The following is a 17,631-nucleotide window of genomic DNA, read 5'->3' as shown; positions in this document are numbered from 1 at the left end:
ATATATATGTGTGTAGGTGGGTGAGAAAAATATATATTGTGTGTAGGTGGTGAGAAAAATATATATTGTGTGTAGGTGGGTGAGAAAAATATATATTGTGTGTAGGTGGGTGAGAAAAATATATATTGTGTGTAGGTGGGTGAGAAAAATATATATTGTGTGTAGGTGGGTGAAAAATATATATTGTGTGTAGGTAGAAAAATATATATTGTTTGTAGGTGGGTGAGAAAAATATATATTGTGTGTAGGTGGGTGAAAAAATATATATTGAGTGTAGGTGGGTGAGAAAAATATATATTGTGTAGGTGGGTGAGAAAAATATATATTGTGTGTAGGTGGGTGAGAAAAATATATATTGTGTGTAGGTGGGTGAGGTGAGAAAAATATATAGAAAAATATATATTGTGTAGTGTGAGAAAAATATATTGTGTGTAGGTGAGAAAAATATATATTGTGTGTAGGTGGGTGAGAAAAATATATATTGTGTGTAGGTGGGTGAGAAAATATATATTGTGTGGTGGGTGAGAAAAATATATATTGTGTGTAGGTGGGTGAGAAAATATATATTGTGTGTAGGTGGGTGAGAAAATATATATTGTGTGTAGGTGGGTGAAAAATATATATTGTGTAGGTGGGTGAGAAAAATATATATTGTGTGTAGTGGGTGAAAAAATATATATTGTGTGTGTAGGTAGGTGAGAAAAATATATATTGTGTGTAGGTGGGTGAGAAAAATATATTGTGTGTAGGTTGGGTGAGAAAATATATATTGTGTGTAGGTGGGTGAGAAAAATATATATTGTGTAGGTGGGTGAGAAAAATATATATTGTGTGTAGGTGGGTGAGAAAAATATATATTGTGTGTAGGTGGGTGAGAAAAAAAATATATATTGTGTGTAGGTGGGTGAGAAAATATATATTGTGTGTAGGTGGGTGAAAAAATATATATTGTGTGGTGGGTGAGAAAAATATATATTGGTGTAGGTGAGAAAAATATATATTGTGTGTAGGTGGGTGAGAAAAATATATATTGTGTGTAGGTGGGTGAGAAAAAATATATATTGTTGTAGGTGGGTGAGAAAATATATATTGTGTGTAGGTGGGTGAGAAAAATATATTGTTGTGTGTAGGTGGGTGAGAAAAATATATATTGTGTGTAGGTGGGTGAGAAAATATATATTGTGTGTAGGTGGGTGAGAAAAATATATATTGTGTGTAGGTGAAAAAATATATATTGTGTGTAGGTGTGAGAAAAATATATATTGTGTGTAGGTGGTGAGAAAAATATATATTGTGTGTAGGTGGGTGAGAAAATATATATTGTGTGTAGGTGGGTGAGAAAAATATATATTGTGTGTAGGTGGGTGAGAAAATATATATTGTGTGTAGGTGGGAGAAAAATGAGAAAAAATATATATTGTGTGTAGGTGGGTGAGAAAAATATATATTGTGTGTAGGTGGGTGAGAAAAATATATATTGAGAAAAAATATATATTGTGTAGGTGGGTGAGAAAAATATATATTGTGTGTAGGTGGGTGAGAAAAATGAGAAAAAAATAAATACATTTAATCAATTTGGGATTCAGAAAAATATATATTGTTGTAACAGAAAAAAATATGGAATAAGGTGGGTGAGAAAAATAAATACATTTAATCAATTTGGGATTCAGGTTGTAACACAACAAAATATGGAATAAGTCAGGGGGTCTGAAAGCACTGTACATATTCAACAGACTTTGACTACATTGTGTATGTTTATTTATACAGTAATTAGGCAATTGTACATTTTATAGTCTTTTTACAGTACATTTCTACAGTTAAAGGATACTGTATTCATGTTTTGCTCTATATTTACTGTCAATCACAATGCACTTGGGTACTTTTTGACCCATCCTGCAATTAACTTGGCATGCCTCACTTGCAAATGCATTCAAACTTACAGGATACTTTAGATGCGCTTATGGCACACACAGCACCCAAAAGAAAATCCTGTCATTTTATTGTAAGTTACCAGCTACTGCGTTACGGTGAAAATAGTGGAAACAACTTTTACTGTATTGACACAGCTGTTGGGGGCAATGTGCTGGCTGCACATTTGGGGACATAGTCTAAACTATGTTGTATTTGTGCCAACCATCAGTGGAAATGTTTTACCAGTTCAAGTGGTTCTATTGTTATGTTGATGAAGGCTGAGCACATCTTTTGATACTAATAGTTCTGCAATCTTTGTAAGACCTTGTGATAAGCAAATGCTGCACTGTTAAGAGTTTACTGTGGATTTTCCAGTTTCTTAAAGGGACATTTCTACATTTTTCATCTTCATATTCAGAATCTTGCAGCACCACCCCAACATGTGTGAAAAGGGTGTTTCAATGTTTTTGTATTAAAAAAGATAAAGAGTAAGTGTTTGCAATGACATCATTAACCAATTAGTAGGGAATGAACACCAATGATACACGGTGCCTTTGGAAAGTATTCAGACCCCTTGACTTTTTACACATTTTGTTAGGTTATAGCCTTATTCTAAAATTGATTTCCCCCTCATCAATCTACACACACTACCCCAATATGACAAAGCAGAAATAGTTTTTTAGAAATGTTAACGAATTTAACAAAATGTAAAAAACTGAAATATCACATTTACATAAGTATTCAGACCCCTTACTCAGCACTTTGTTGAAGCACATTTGGCAGCAATTACAGCCTTGAGTCTCCTTGGGTATGATGCTACAAGCTTGGCACTACAAGCTTGGCACTGTATTTGGAGAGTTTCTCCCATTCTTCCCCGCAAATCCTCTCAAGCTCTGTCAGGTTGGATGGGGAGTGTCGCTGCACAGTTATTTTCAGGTCTCTCTAGAGATGTTCGATCGGGTTCAAGTCCGGGACCTGGCTGGGCCACTCAAGGACATTCAGAGACTTGTCCCGAAGCCACTCCTGCGTTGTCTTGGCTGTGTGCTTAGGATAGTTGTCTTGTTGGAAGGTGAACCTTCGCCACAGTCTGTGATCCTGAGTGCTCTCGAGCAGGTTTTCATCAAGAATCTCTCTGAACTTTGCTCCGTTCACATTTGCCTCGATCCTGATTAGTCTCCCAGTCCCTGCCGCTGAAAAACACCCCCACAGCATGATGCTGGCACCACCATGCTTTACCGTAGGCCAAAGTGTTGAAACTTTGTTTAATCAGACCAGAGATTCTTGTTTCTCATGGTCTGAGAGTCTTTAGGTGCCTTTTGGCAAACTCCATGCGGACTGTCATGTGCCTTTTACTGAGGATTGGCTTTCGTCTGGCCACTCTACCATAAATGCCTAATTGGTGGAGTGCTGCAGAGATGGTTGTCCTTCTGGAAGGTTCTCCCATCTCCACAGAGGCACTCTAGAGCTCTGTCAGAGTGACCATCGGGTTCTTGGTCACCTCCTTGATCAAGGCCCATCTCGCCGATTAGTCAGTTTGGCCGACGGCCAGCTCTAGGAAGAGTCTTGGTGGTTCCAAACTTCTTCCATTTAAGAATGATAGAGGCCACAGTGTTCTTGGGGACCTTCAATGCGGCAGAATTGTTTTGGTACCCTTCCCCAGATCTGTGCCTTGAACCAATCCTGTCTCTACGGGCAATTCCTTCGGCCTCATGTCTTAGTTTTTGTCAACTGTGGGACCTTATATAGACAGGATGCACCTGAGCTCAATTTTGAGACTCATAGCAAAGGGTCTGAATACTTATGTAAATAAGTTATTTCTGTTTAAGTTTTTTTATAAATTTGCAAAATAAAATGTAATCAATTTTAGAATTAGGCTGTAACGTAAGAACATGTGGGGTCTGAATACGTTCTGAAGACACTGTAATTGAACGCACTTATCTTTTTTATTACAACACATGAAAACATGCTATTGTCACATAATGTTAGGGTGGTGCTGCAGATCATCAATATGACATTGAAAACTTGTGAAATGTTCCTTTAAAAGGCAGCTGGTAAAATTAGCAGTTACTTACTGTAGCTAATCTGTCACACTTACTGGCCTCATAGTCTGGTAGGAAAGTGTGTATAAAAATGACATGGTGATTAACGGTAAATTAAATATTGTATGGCACTCTGGTATCACATGCACTTATGCATGCCTTCAACAAGACTGCATAACTGACGTTGTACAAGCTTAATAATATATTTTGATAGGCTGTCGCTGCTACAGTATGCTGCCAATCAGCAAGTGATGTGCATGTTGTCAACAGAAGAGTCAGTGAAGGCACAGTAGGTTGACTTCTCCAATAATTTACTTACAAGTAGTTTCCATTTAAGGAATTAAAAATTCACAGCAACTTCTGGAACACAGGCTTTATTGCCAAGTAAAATACACTTACACACACACACACACACACACACACACACACACACACACACACACAAAAATACACTGACCATGTGAAAAACGTAGGTATTTCTATATCATACCAGTTCCCTGTCATTGTTATTACATCACTGGAACACATACAGGTGTAGGATTTTAATTTGATCACCCTGTTTCAGGATAACTTTTCTGCAATGCGGGAAATGTAACACTTGTAGTATATTTGAGGTTTAAAAACACTTTTGAAATTTGTAAATGTCAGACTTGTATCAACCCCTACATAAATGTATCAACCACTACATAAATACCCATTAATTATAATCCACATAATAATTTGAATTTCCTGTTTCTGCAGGATTATTTTTCTGTTGTAGAAAACTGGCTCAAAATCCTACATGTGGACAATACAATTATCCTGCAATATTCCATGATTTATGTGATAATTATGGGATGGGTCCAGTGGAGGGAACACTTTGTTGTCTTTGTGTGTGTGTGTGTGTGTGTGTGTGTGTGTGTGTGTGTGTGTGTGTGTGTGTGCACAGCGGACTTGGAGAGTCATGGTCTATAGAGACCTGTAGGGGAGGAAGACCACAATTACATATTGCCCTGAATTGGCCTTTACGCAACAGCAGCAGTTTTTATGGGAGCATTGTGTAGTAATTATGTATGATTGTGTATCAGCGTGTTATTGCGTATGCATGTGTGTGTGTTTCCCAGGCTCCTAGGCTGATTAAGCTGGTATAAAACAAAGCTTTGTTGGGAGTTCAGACTCATAAGTGAGGATACTACAGAGACACAGAGTGACCACAGGCTTGGTCAAGACACGATCAAGTCACGATCAGGTCACAGTCCTGTGGAGCGGATAAATGAAGTCAGTGAGTTTATTGGAGGGGATGTTTTGGGAAGAGCGAGCTGACCAATGGTGGTTGTGGGTTCATTGTACTGTGAGTTGTTTATGCTTTTCCTGTCTTTACGCCACAAGAGAGAATTCAAGGCACTCAATATAATGATCAGACCTGGGTTCAAATAGTATTTGTATTATTTCAAAGTTCAGCAGGAGAGAGCAGAAGATAACTAAGTCACACCTTTGTGAGAGAGAGAGAGATCAAGAAGCTGGCTGGTGCCAGGGTTCAACCTCCAGCCAGCCAGCCAGCCAGCCAAAACATTTATTTATTAGTGTGAAAACTCATTCTGAAGACCTGCAACACATAAACAGACCATGGAAGGGGTATCAGAATCATGTTATCACCAAAACAATCAGAACAAACAACAGCAATTGGAAAATGATGTCCACTGTATTTCCAAAGCCTACAGCAGGGATCATCAACTAGATTCAGCCACGGGCCATTTTTTTCTTGAGCAGATTGTCAGGGGTAGGAAGATAATTACAAATAATATGTAGACTGCAAATTGACAAGAATTGACTGCCCAAACATATATAAAATTGGATTAAAACATCATTTTAAACCTTGGTTACATTTGTATACGATCACCTTTTAGGCTTAGGAATACTTTGGAACAGATTTCCAAAATTAAAAATCACTTGGAGCTGATTTGCTGCTGTTTTGACAGTCTTTTATTTTTTTTGCTCAGAAAACTTAGGGGGCCAAATAGGGCTGCCAGTTGGGGAACCTTGGCCTACAGCTATATTTACTGAAGGAGTGATTTTTAACTCTAACTAAGATTTGGGGTTGATAATAGTGCATTTAGGCTATATTATTCACATTCTATTTAATTTGAAAGACATTCATGGATTATTGCAGCAACAGATTGCATGGTATGCTTTTTCAGTTCTGTTGCTGTTTCAGAGAGCCAAGCACCAAGATCATAGAGTTCAAGAACAAACACGCGCACACACACACACTCACACTCACACACTCACACTCACACACTCACACACTCACACACACTCACACACACACTCACACACACACACACACACACACACACACACACACACACACACACACTGGAAGAGGAAATAGAGATAGTATTACACTTCTCTATTACATTCTAGTCAATGCTCTGGGATTTGATAGAGTAATGAACTGGCTTATGCATCATAATTACATTACTCACTTTGAATGAGAATCTGTCTTTGAAACGGACGCGCTGTGAAACAGGGTCAAGTGTGTGCGTGTGTGTGTGTGTGTGCACTTGCACGTACGTGGGTGTGTGTGTGGGTGTGTGTGTGCTCAACAAGCTCTCATTGCTTGGACTTTGTCTTCATATTCTCTAGAGTAGAGAATGAAGGAGTTGGCAGGACGGCGCCTCGGTTGAATGGAAATTAGAAAACCGTGTCACTATGTGTCTTAATCTGTCTCAATCGGATTCGTAGAAACATTAGGTTAGAAGTCAAAACTAAAACATAAAAACATTAGGTTAGAAGTCAAAACTAAAACATAATAACATTAGGTTAGAAGTCAAAACTAAAACATAAAAACATTAGGTTAGAAGTCAAAACTAAAACATAAAAACATTAGGTTAGAAGTCAAAACTAAAACATAAAAACATTAGGTTAGAAGTCAAAACTAAAACATAAAAACATTAGGTTAGAAGTCAAAACTAAAACATAAAAACATTAGGTTAGAAGTCAAAACTAAAACATAAAAGCATTAGGTTAGAAGTCAAAACTAAAACATAAAAACATTAGGTTAATAGTCCAAACTAAAAAAAATTGAAATGATTTCTGACATATCAATATATTTTGTATTTCAGAAACCGACATTTAATATGATCCAGATCTGTAGGGGTGTATCTGTATGTGTGTATTGTGTGTAGTTGATAGCCTTTATTGTGTTTTCTGCCAGTATAATGATGTGACCTCATTCAGAGTGGGAACCACCCATGGGGAATCCCCTGACTCATACTGGGGTGCATGAGTGTGTGAGTGCGTACCAGCTAATATTGAGGAGATTAAATGCTGATTTGCTATGGATACTTATGGCCATTATGCAGCCCTTTCACAATTAAAACTTTTCTGTTTGGTGGAGGGCAAGCATTGACCTTGTTGTGTCTTTGGCTATGCCGGATTAAGTGATATGAAATGCTATTCTATAGAATAATTTCTCTGTAATTAATATTACCTGATTAAGCTAATCAAGTTAACGTAATTAACTAGAAGGTCGGGGCACCACAAAATAATGTTTATAGAGCTATTATCTTCCGAATGAACTCTTAAAGACCTGGTAATCTTTTACCTCAATAGCAGTCAATATTTAATCATCACTTTATACAGTCTCATCTGAAAGTTGTACATTCTTGGTTATCTTCACGAGCCCTGGCTAATAAGTTGAATCAGCAATACAACATTTGGTTTAATTATTTATTTACTAAATACAAAATAATTACACAGAATTACATATACACAGAATGTATCATACATTGATTACAAATTATGTCATAAAGGAAAATGTCCCTAGTTGACGGAACAGATAGATACGACAGCTGGTTACACAAAGAGAGGGGGTTGGGTTTGAGTGAAAGAGCGGGAAGACTGAGTAAAAAAGAGAGAAGCTATGCTATCGTAAATACAGAATCTTATGCATTCTAAATAACCGCCCATTTGAAAAAGGAGAATGCAATCAATATTTACTCTGAGCTGCGCTTCGGTAGATTGGTTGTCGATGGAAGGTCGGTTTGTCCTTTATGGATCTCTGGTCCTCTGAAGAGTGTCTAGTGGTGAACAGGAACTTGGTAGAATGAATACTTCGTCCGTCCTTTCCTAGCCCATGTTTACAGCGACTGCTGCTAACTCAACGGCTATGAGGTATTACTTCTGGAGTGAATAAGAGTTCAAAGTTCATACCAAGTTGCCATAGTTTTAAGCTCATGCTATATTCTGGCTGGTATAGTCAAAAATCATCCTTTCGGCGTGTTTTCCATCATCTTCACGTTGAAATTCAATGCTGATTTCGTTAGGTTATCTGAGCCCTTTTAACGTAGGACCGTCGCCCTAACGTCCTCGGAACAGAAAGTTACATTTTCGTCAAGGGGCTTATATAGGATTGGGAGATAGGGCCGTGTTTCATAGTTTATACCCAGTGTCTGTTCACATGGGAGGGGCCTCTGAGTGAGCAGAGTAGTGTTCTTCTGACAAACCGTTCTCTCATTAAGAAGCTAAAATTACATTTAATCTTTTCACAAATAGTTTCATATTTAAACATTTAAATTGCACAACAATTCCATGTGAATCTGATAACTAGAATGTGTCGACTTTCCAAGATACAGTTTATGACATCCTGTCATTTGTAACGGCGTTCGTCTGTCGAAAGAGAGTCGGACCAAAATGCGGTGTGGTGGTTACTCATGTTGTTTAATGAAAAATGCACGATACATGAAATAACAAATATATACAAAACAACAAACGAAACGTGAAAACCTATACAGCCTGTCTGGTGCTAACTAACACAAAGACAGGAACAATCACCCACAAACACACAGTGAAACCCAGGCTACCTAAATATGGTTCCCAATCAGAGACAACGAGAATCACCTGCCTCTGATTGAGAACCGCCTCAGGCAGCCAAGCCTATGCTAGACGCCCTACTCAGCCACAATCCCCAATGCCTACAAAAACCCCAATACGACAACACAATAAACCCATGTCACACCCTGGCCTGAACAAATAATTAAAGAAAACACAAAATACTAAGACCAAGGCGTGACATCATTAGTAATAATGTCTCAGACAACAACTGATCTGAGGTCATATTCATTAAGTACCAACCCATATTTTCAACTGGTTGGATTACCGAAATATGGTTCCATTTCCCATCTTTCGATGTCACCAGACTCTCCATGTTAACAAAGGGATTTTCAATAGTCACATCGGTAGAGTAGAGAGAGGGAAAAGGGGAAAGGTATTTATGGGAGTCATAACCTTCCCCCATCAAGCCAACGTCATGACAACCTGCTCTTTCTGATAGTTTCAGCAGCTGTGACGGCTAGCTGTGGGGGTGGAGAGGTGAAGATCGTTCAAGTTCTCTTCATTATCATTTAAAAAAAAAAATTATTCCACTTTTCAATCTTAAACTAGAGTCCTATTTCATGGGAGTAAACATGCACAGATACACATGCATGCAGGGGCACACACACACACACACACACACACACACACACACTGGCAGGGTGATTGATACTGAGCTGTTTGCTGTTGGGACACCAGTAACAGCAGACAGAGAGAGAGAGAGAGCTGCTCCATGTTGTTATTGAACAGAGATTAATCAGGCCAGAGCACAGGAAGGGCTGGCGTCACACTTTATAATGCTAAAACCTCCCACTGTAGACTGGGTGAGCACTGGGAGAGCAGCAATGTGTGTGTATGTGTGTGTGCATGTGTGCCTGTGGGTGTGTGTGTATGTAGTTTGGATATGAGAGAGAGGAGCTAAATCAACTTTGAAGCCCTGGGAAAAGTGGGTGAGTCTCACACTGTCAGATATAAAGGTCAGATTGGACAGGAATATATTCCCTCCCTAATGTCTACCTACTACCTCCCTTACTCCTCCATCTTTCCCTCCCTGCTACCTTCTTCACTCATCCATCTTTCCCTCCCTGCTACCTCTGTCACTCCCTCCATCTTTGGTATTTTATTAGGATCCCCATTAGATGTTGCATATACAACAGCTACTCTTCCTGGGGTCCACACAAAACATGAAACATAATACAGAATTACATGATACAGAACATCAGTAGAGAAGAACAGCTCAAAGACAGAAATACATACATTTTTTGAAAGGCACACTTCGCCTACATATTAATGCATACACACAAACTATCTAGGTCAAATATGCTCGCTTCGAGGCAAGCAACACTGAAGCATGGACGAGAGCACCAGCTGTTCTGGATGACTGTGTGATAACGCTCTAGGTAGCCGATGTGAATAAAACCTTTAAACAGGTCAACATTCACAAAGCCACTGGGCCAGACGGATTACCAGGACGTGTATTCAAAGCATCATGGACCAACTTTCAGGTGTCTTCACGGACATTTTCAACCTCTCCCTGACCGAGTCTGTAATATCTACATATTTTAAGCAGACCACCATATTCCCTGTGCCCAAGGAAGCAAAGGCAACCTGCCAAAATGATTACCGCCCCGTAGCACTCACGTCGGTAGCCATGAAGTGCTTTGAAAGGCTGGTCATGGCTCACATCAACAGCATCCTCCCAGACACTCTAGACCCACTCCAATTCGCATACCGCCCCAACAGATCCACAAATCACGCACTCCACACTGCCCTTTCTCATCTGGACAAAAGGAACACCTATGTGAGAATGCTGTTCATTGACTACAGCTCAGGGTTCAACACCATAGTGCCCACGAAGCTCATCACTAAGCTAAGGACTCAGGGACTAAACACCTCCCTCTGCAACTGGATTCTGGACTTCATGACGGGCCATCCCCAGGTGGTAAGAGTAGGCAACAACACGTTTGCCACGCTGATCCTTAACACTGGGGGCCCTCAGGGGTGTGTACGTAGTCCACTCCTGTACTCCCTGTTCACCCACGACTGTTCACCCACGAAGTTTGCTGACGTCACAACAGTGGTAGGCCTGATCACCGACAACAATGAGACGGCATATAGGTACGAGGTCAGAGAACTCCCTCAATGTAAGCAAGACTAAGGAGCTGATCATGGACTACAGGAAAAGGCGGGCCGAACAGGCCCCCATTAACATCGACGGGGCTGTGGTGGAGCGGGTCGAGAGTTTCAAGTTCCTTAGTGTCTACATCACAAACTATCATGGTCCAAACATACCAAGACAGTCGTGAAGAAGGCACGACAAAACCTTTTTCCCCTCAGGAGACTGAAAGGATTTGACATGGGTCCCCAGATCCTCAAAAGGTTCTACAGCGCACCATCAAGACCATCCTGACCGGTTGCATCACCGCCTGGTATGGCGACTGCTCGGCATCTGACCGTAAGGCGCTACAGAGGGTAGTCCGAACGGCCCAGTACATCACTGGGGCCAAGCTTCCTGCCATCCAGGAAGCTTCCTGCCATTCCTGCCATCCATAAAATCAGAGACTCCAGTCACCCAAGTTATAGACTGTTTTCTCTGTTACCGCATGGCAAGTGGTACCGGAGCACCAAGTCTAGGACCCAAAAAATCCTCAAAAGCTTCTACCCCGAGCCATAAGACTGCTGAACAATTCATAAAAGCGCCACCGGACAATTTACATTGACCCCCCCTTCCCTTTTGTACACTGCTGCTACTCGCTGTTTGTTTGTTACCTATGCATAGTCACTTCGCCCCGAGGGGACAATGTACAGATTACCTCAACTAGCCTGTACCCCCGCACACTGACTCGGTACCCGTGCCCCCTGTATATAGTCTCATTATTGTTATTCTTGTTGTGTTACTTTTTATTATTACTTTTGATTTTAGTCTACTTGGTAAACATTTTCTTCTTCTTGAACTGCACTGTTGGTTAAGGGCTTGAAAGTAGGAATTTCACTGTAAAGTCTACACTTGTTGTATTTGGCGCATGTGACAAATAAAGATGGATTTGATTTGAAATAGGGGAGAGGCGTTGTGCCGCGAGGTGTTGCTTTATCTGTTTTTTTAAACCAGGTATGCTGTTTATTTGAGCAATATGAGCTGGAAGGAAGTTCCATGCAAACACCCTGGTAGGTTGATTAATAACCGGAACCAGATTATAGGCACTGGTTACAGTAAGAAGCTTCCTCTTGAGCGGACAGCTTGATGAAAACCATTCAATATTCAGTTCTCCAAGAAAGTAGACCTCTCTGTTTACATCACATACACTATCAAGCATTTCACACATATTATTTGGATACTGACTGTCAGCACTTGGTGGCCTATAGCAACACCCCAAAAGAAAATGCTTTAGATGTGTCAAGTTAACCTACAACCACAACACTTCAAAAACACTTGACATAAGATCTTCTCTAAGTATTACAGGGATATGGCTCTGAATATATACAGCAACACCTCCCCCATAAGCATTTCTGTCTCTTCTATAGATGTTATATCCTTGTATTGCTACTGCTGAATCGTCAAACAAATGATCTAAGTGAGTCTCAGAAATGGCTGATATATGAATGTTATCTGATGTTAGCAAGGTATTGATTTCATGAACCTTATTTCTAAGGATGCATATATTAATATGGGCTATTTTCAGCCCTTTCCTGTGATAGACATAATGGTGAAAAAAGTCCTTCTTTTCAGTATTACACCCTGGTGTGCTTTCCTCCTTGCTACCTCCACAACTGTCAGTCTCTTCCTTTTCCCCCTTGCCCTGATTCTGGGTCAGAGGAGAAGCACACCGGAGTGTAATGAGAAGAGGACTAGTTGCTATGAGTCAAGCGGTTTGAAAGACATCATCAAGATACTGTACAGTGAGAGTTAAGGAGATATAATATCACTTTTTGTCAAATAAATGCATCCAGGTACAATTACGTTAAGGCTAACTACATTTAATATCCCTGAGAGTCATTTTGTTTTTGTCATTATTGACTAGTTTTGGGTCTAGTTTCTTTCTCCTTTGTTGCTAACCATCCCACATGTTGCCTGTGCATGCAAGGCCTGTCAGCGATCATACACATCATCCAGTCTGCTGGTACTGCTTACTGTGTGTGTGTGCGTGTGTGTGTGTGAGTGTGCGTGCGTGCATGTGTGCACATGTGCGTGTGATCCTGTAACAGATACACACACACCGCCCGAGGAGCATCATGTGATACCTTATTATAGCATGGTCTCATCAAGACAAAGCTTTGTGCAATACTGGTTTGATTATACTGAGGGTGGTGGTTTGTACCACGATGTAGTCAACTGTATGTGCACACAACATTCATCTAGGGACAGAGGACTCGTTTTTCCCTCTGTCACTTTGTGACACGCACACATATAGCAAACAAAAACACATTGGAAAATATATACAGTACACACACACACACACACGCTGCTTCAACCATGGCAGATGTGTTCAGGTGTACTCCCATCACCACAGTAAAGCTGAGAACAGGAAGATCTCCAGGTCATCTCTGAAGACTTTGTGCTGTCACATTTACCATGAGTACTTCCATTACGACTGAGGGGGATTTTGGTTGGCAGTAACACAACCCTGTGCCATGTGAAAGTACCACTCTGTTCTTTGTTCTGTTCATTTATATAAAGGTGATGACATTGCTATTGTTTGATAAATAATGAGTGGAAGTGACATTCTCTGTCAAACTGACAAGTTTGACCACCTTTACAAACCTTGATCTGTTGTTACAAACACTGGCTTCTATGTTGTTCTATTTTGAGTCAACTGACAAAGACCTGTTTGGAAGTACTCTTAAATAAAACGAAGTGCAGAATCATAGAACGACAAAGCTTCTTCCACCGTGCACAGTGTCGCACCTCAAATACCTTGTACCGCTGCATATTGATGTGGTACTCCCTGTATATAGCATCATTCTTGTGCATTCAGTTTTTTACTCTGCATCGTTGGGAAGGGCTCGTAAGCATTTCACGGTAAAGTCTACACCCGGTGTATTCGGCCCATGTGACAAATCAATGTTGATTTGATTTTAACACCCATTTATTAAACACAGCCCTGGATAGCTGACCCAAACATTACAATACTGATTCAAACAAGGAAACAGTAAAAACAAGAGATCACACTGATCATAAAGACCTAATACATGATCTAATAGGATACATTAAAGGAAACAGTAAAAACAAGAGATCACACTGATCATAAAGACCGAATACATGATCTAATAGGAGACATTAAAGAAACAGTCCATTGATGTCCATTGTTCCAGTCAGGAAGCCTTGGTAATGGATAGTCAACATATTATTGGGATTAGTTTTTATGCAGACAAACAGAAAACAGCATCTCTTCCTGGACAGATGTTTCCATCGCAACACATTGAACTTGTTAAAAGCCAAATGCATATAGAGATGCTGACTCATCCCAGTGACCTACAGTTATTTTGTAAAACGCACATCGTCCTAAATCACTGTCAGAGACCATGGAAAATATGAGTCATTGTTGTGCGAAGAAATGATCTAGTATCACAATATTATTATTACTAAGATATGACAAAGATAGAGTACTAAAAGTTAACACTAATAATGGCTAAAAAGCGGATTTTTCTTATCACACAAAAGAAAGTGTCGTAAAAAGAATTTGCAGTCAAATTGATTATCTCTGTTATACTTAATGACAGAGTAGGTACCCTTGAAGTTACCCATGTACATGTTGGAAACACTGAATGACAAGGGTTGTCATTAGACTAGCACACATGCCTGTTGGTAGTCTCTGCAACACTAGATAGGTAAGTCATAGGCCTGTTGATAGTCTCCGTTACACTGAATGATGATGTCCTCCAGAAAAGATCTCTCACAGAACAAGAAGCTATTCTGAAGCTTCAGCACAACCCACTCAAAGTCTGGATCTACAGGAGGTTTTTCTCCGACAGTTCAGTGTTTATAAGACAGTTGTTCATGTAATGACTACTTTTAACAATCATCCATATTTATGATTTTTCCTTTCATATTAGTTAACAAAGAAAGCCTTTGTTGCGGTCTCTTGACAAGCCTGGGAAAGCAAGACAACTCCTCTCGTGGAGTTTTATGCCACACACAGTGTGATCCTTTAGGTCTCAGAATGACGGGGTTTATTAGACAGACATACCATACCCTGGCCTATCAAACCCGAAATAAAAGCTGGATATTTATTCTGCATACAGCAGGATCTGCGCAACAGATGGCGTGGAAATTGACTCGACTTTAGACTCATTTATGAGTTATGAAACCTTTTGAAAAGTTTTGGAGTGAATGTTCCTTGTAATGAGAAACGATGACAGACACACAGAGTCCTGCTTTATTTTCTAAACGCCACAGCCTCATCTGATCCCACACAGGCACTCACACAGACGAGACATTAGGATGACAGTCTCATCCCAGACCAAGCCCGTTCATCTCAGTCAGACAGGACACTCCAAAGATGCTCTCTGCTGGGTCATGTGGTTCAGCTTGGAAGGACAGATGATTGGAAATGAGAGAAAGAGAGTGGGATGGAGAGAGAGAGAGAGAGCAAGAGAATAATCATCTTCCACAGTCATTCTGCCAGCCTGGCTCTCCCAAAGTAACCACAATCTGCCGGTGCACTCGTAGAAAGAAAAGGTGCTATCTAGAACCTAAAAAGGTTCTTCGGTTGTCCCCATTGGAGATCCCTTTGAAGAACCCTTTTTGGTCAGTAGAATCCTTTTCATTCCTGGAAGAACCCTTTTCACAGAGGGTTCTCCATGGAACCCAAAAGGGTTCTCCTATGGGGACAGCTGAAGAACCCTTTTGGAACCCTTTTTTCTAAGAGTGTACCTGGTTGGTCACACACACACCTGGGCAGACTGCAGGGTAGTGTAAGGAGCCTGGAGGGAGAGGGCATCATCCAACCAGGAGGATATTGGGACTGTCAGGTTGGTGAAGGACTACCGTCCTCCTAACATCCTAATCACCATGGCCATTTAGCCAACATAAAACGTTCCTCCAAATCCAGTTGACAACTGTACTCTGTACATTACACCCTAATAAGGGTGATTGCTGAACATGGCCATTTACAGCTACCGGATGCAAGCAGATGGCTGTATTCAGTAGAAAGCCACAACCCTGGCATTGAACCCACAAATCTAGCATTGAACCCACAACCTTAGCATTGCCAGCCCCCTGCTCCAAACCCCTGAGCCATTAGAGCCAGTTGACAGTCTGCTGCTGGATGGATGGAGAGGATGCATGTCACTGGTTAGCCAGATATGATGGCTGAGATAGTGTGGCCAGGCAAAGTCAGTTCTGCACCGACAGACAGATAACTATGTGTGACTATGATGGCAGCTGGGTTCAAACCAGACCAAGGTCTCCGGCATTAGCCCACTGAGTTAAAGCCTAGGCAATACCTTGGGTAACTAACACAAGTTTTCAGGGCTGTGGTGTTTGTGGCTGTGAGAGCAAAAGTATTTAGCAGATGGTAATGACAAGCAGCAGTAGGTCCTGAACTGTTCCTAAACTGAACTGTTCCTGAACTGAACAGTGAAATCCAACAGAAATACATGACCAAAGGTATGTAGACACATCCCATTCCTAAATCATGGGCATGAATATGGAGTTGGTCCCCCCTTTGCTGCTTTAACAGCCTCCACTCTTCTGGGAAGGCTTTCCACTAGATGTTGGAACATCACTGCAGGGACTTGCTTCTATTCAGCCACAAGAGCATTAGTGAGGTCGGGCACTGATGTTGGACGACTAGGCCTGGCTCACAGTCTGCGTTCCAATTCATCCCAAAGGTGTTTGATGGGTTTGAGGTCAGGGCTCTGCGCAGGCCAGTCAAGTTCTTCCACACCGATCTCAACAAACCATTTCTGTATAGACCTTGCTTTGTGAACAGGGGCATTGTCATGCTGAAACAGGAAAGGGCCTTCCCCAAACTGTTGCCACAAAGTTGGAAGCACAGAATCATCTAGAATGTCATTGTATGCTATAGCGTTAAGATTTCCATTCACTGGAACTAAGGGTCCTAGCCCAAACCATGAGAAACAGTCCCAGACCATTATTACTCCTCCACCAAACTTTACAGTTGGCACTATGCATTGGGTCAGGTAGCGCTCTCCTGGTACCTGCCAAACCGAGATTAGTTCGTTGGACTGCCAGATGGTGAAGCGTGATTCATTACTCCAGAGAACATGTTTCCACTGCTCCAGAGTCCATTGGCGGCGAGCTTTACAATGTTTGGCATTGCACATGGTGATCTTAGGCTTGTGTGCAGCTGCCATGGAAACACATTTCATGAAGCTCCCTACGAATAGTTATTGTGCTGACGTTGCTTCCAGAGGCAGTTTAGAACTCAGTAGTGAGTGTTGCAATAGAAGACAGATGATTTTTACGCGCTGTGCGCTTCAGAACTCAGCGGTCCCGTTCTGTGATCTTGTGTGGCCTACCACTTCGCTGCTGAGCCGTTGTTGTCCTAAACATTTCCACTGCACAATAACAGCACTTACAGTTGACCGGGGCAGCTCTAGCAGGGCAGAAATTTGACAAACTGACTTGTTTGAAAGGTGGCATCCTATGACGGTCGGTCACACGTTGAAAGTCACTGAGCTCTTCAGTAAGGCCATTCTACTGCCAATATTTGTCTATGGAGATTGCATGGCTGTGTGCTCGATTTTATACACATGTCTGTAACGGGTGAGGCTAAAATAGCCGAATCCACTAACTTGAAAGGGTGTCCACAAGCCCAGGAACGTGGGAAGTGAATCAAAGTGTACCTTTAATATGAGGTAACTC

General features: G+C 41.0%; 1 long non-coding RNA gene across 1 annotated transcript in view; it reads right to left on the bottom strand.

Moving 5' to 3' along the window:
- LOC115129082 (uncharacterized) overlaps positions 1–17,631 on the bottom strand; it is a 67,944-nt gene that overhangs the window by 47,113 nt on the left and 3,200 nt on the right. The gene's annotated exons all lie outside the window — the stretch shown is intronic.

The sequence above is a fragment of the Oncorhynchus nerka genome, linkage group LG1 (genome assembly GCF_034236695.1).
Source record: "Oncorhynchus nerka isolate Pitt River linkage group LG1, Oner_Uvic_2.0, whole genome shotgun sequence".
In the NCBI taxonomy this organism is placed as follows: domain Eukaryota; kingdom Metazoa; phylum Chordata; class Actinopteri; order Salmoniformes; family Salmonidae; genus Oncorhynchus; species Oncorhynchus nerka.
The sequence above is the reverse complement of the archived record's forward strand: the minus strand, read 5'-3'. Positions and strand labels throughout refer to the sequence as shown.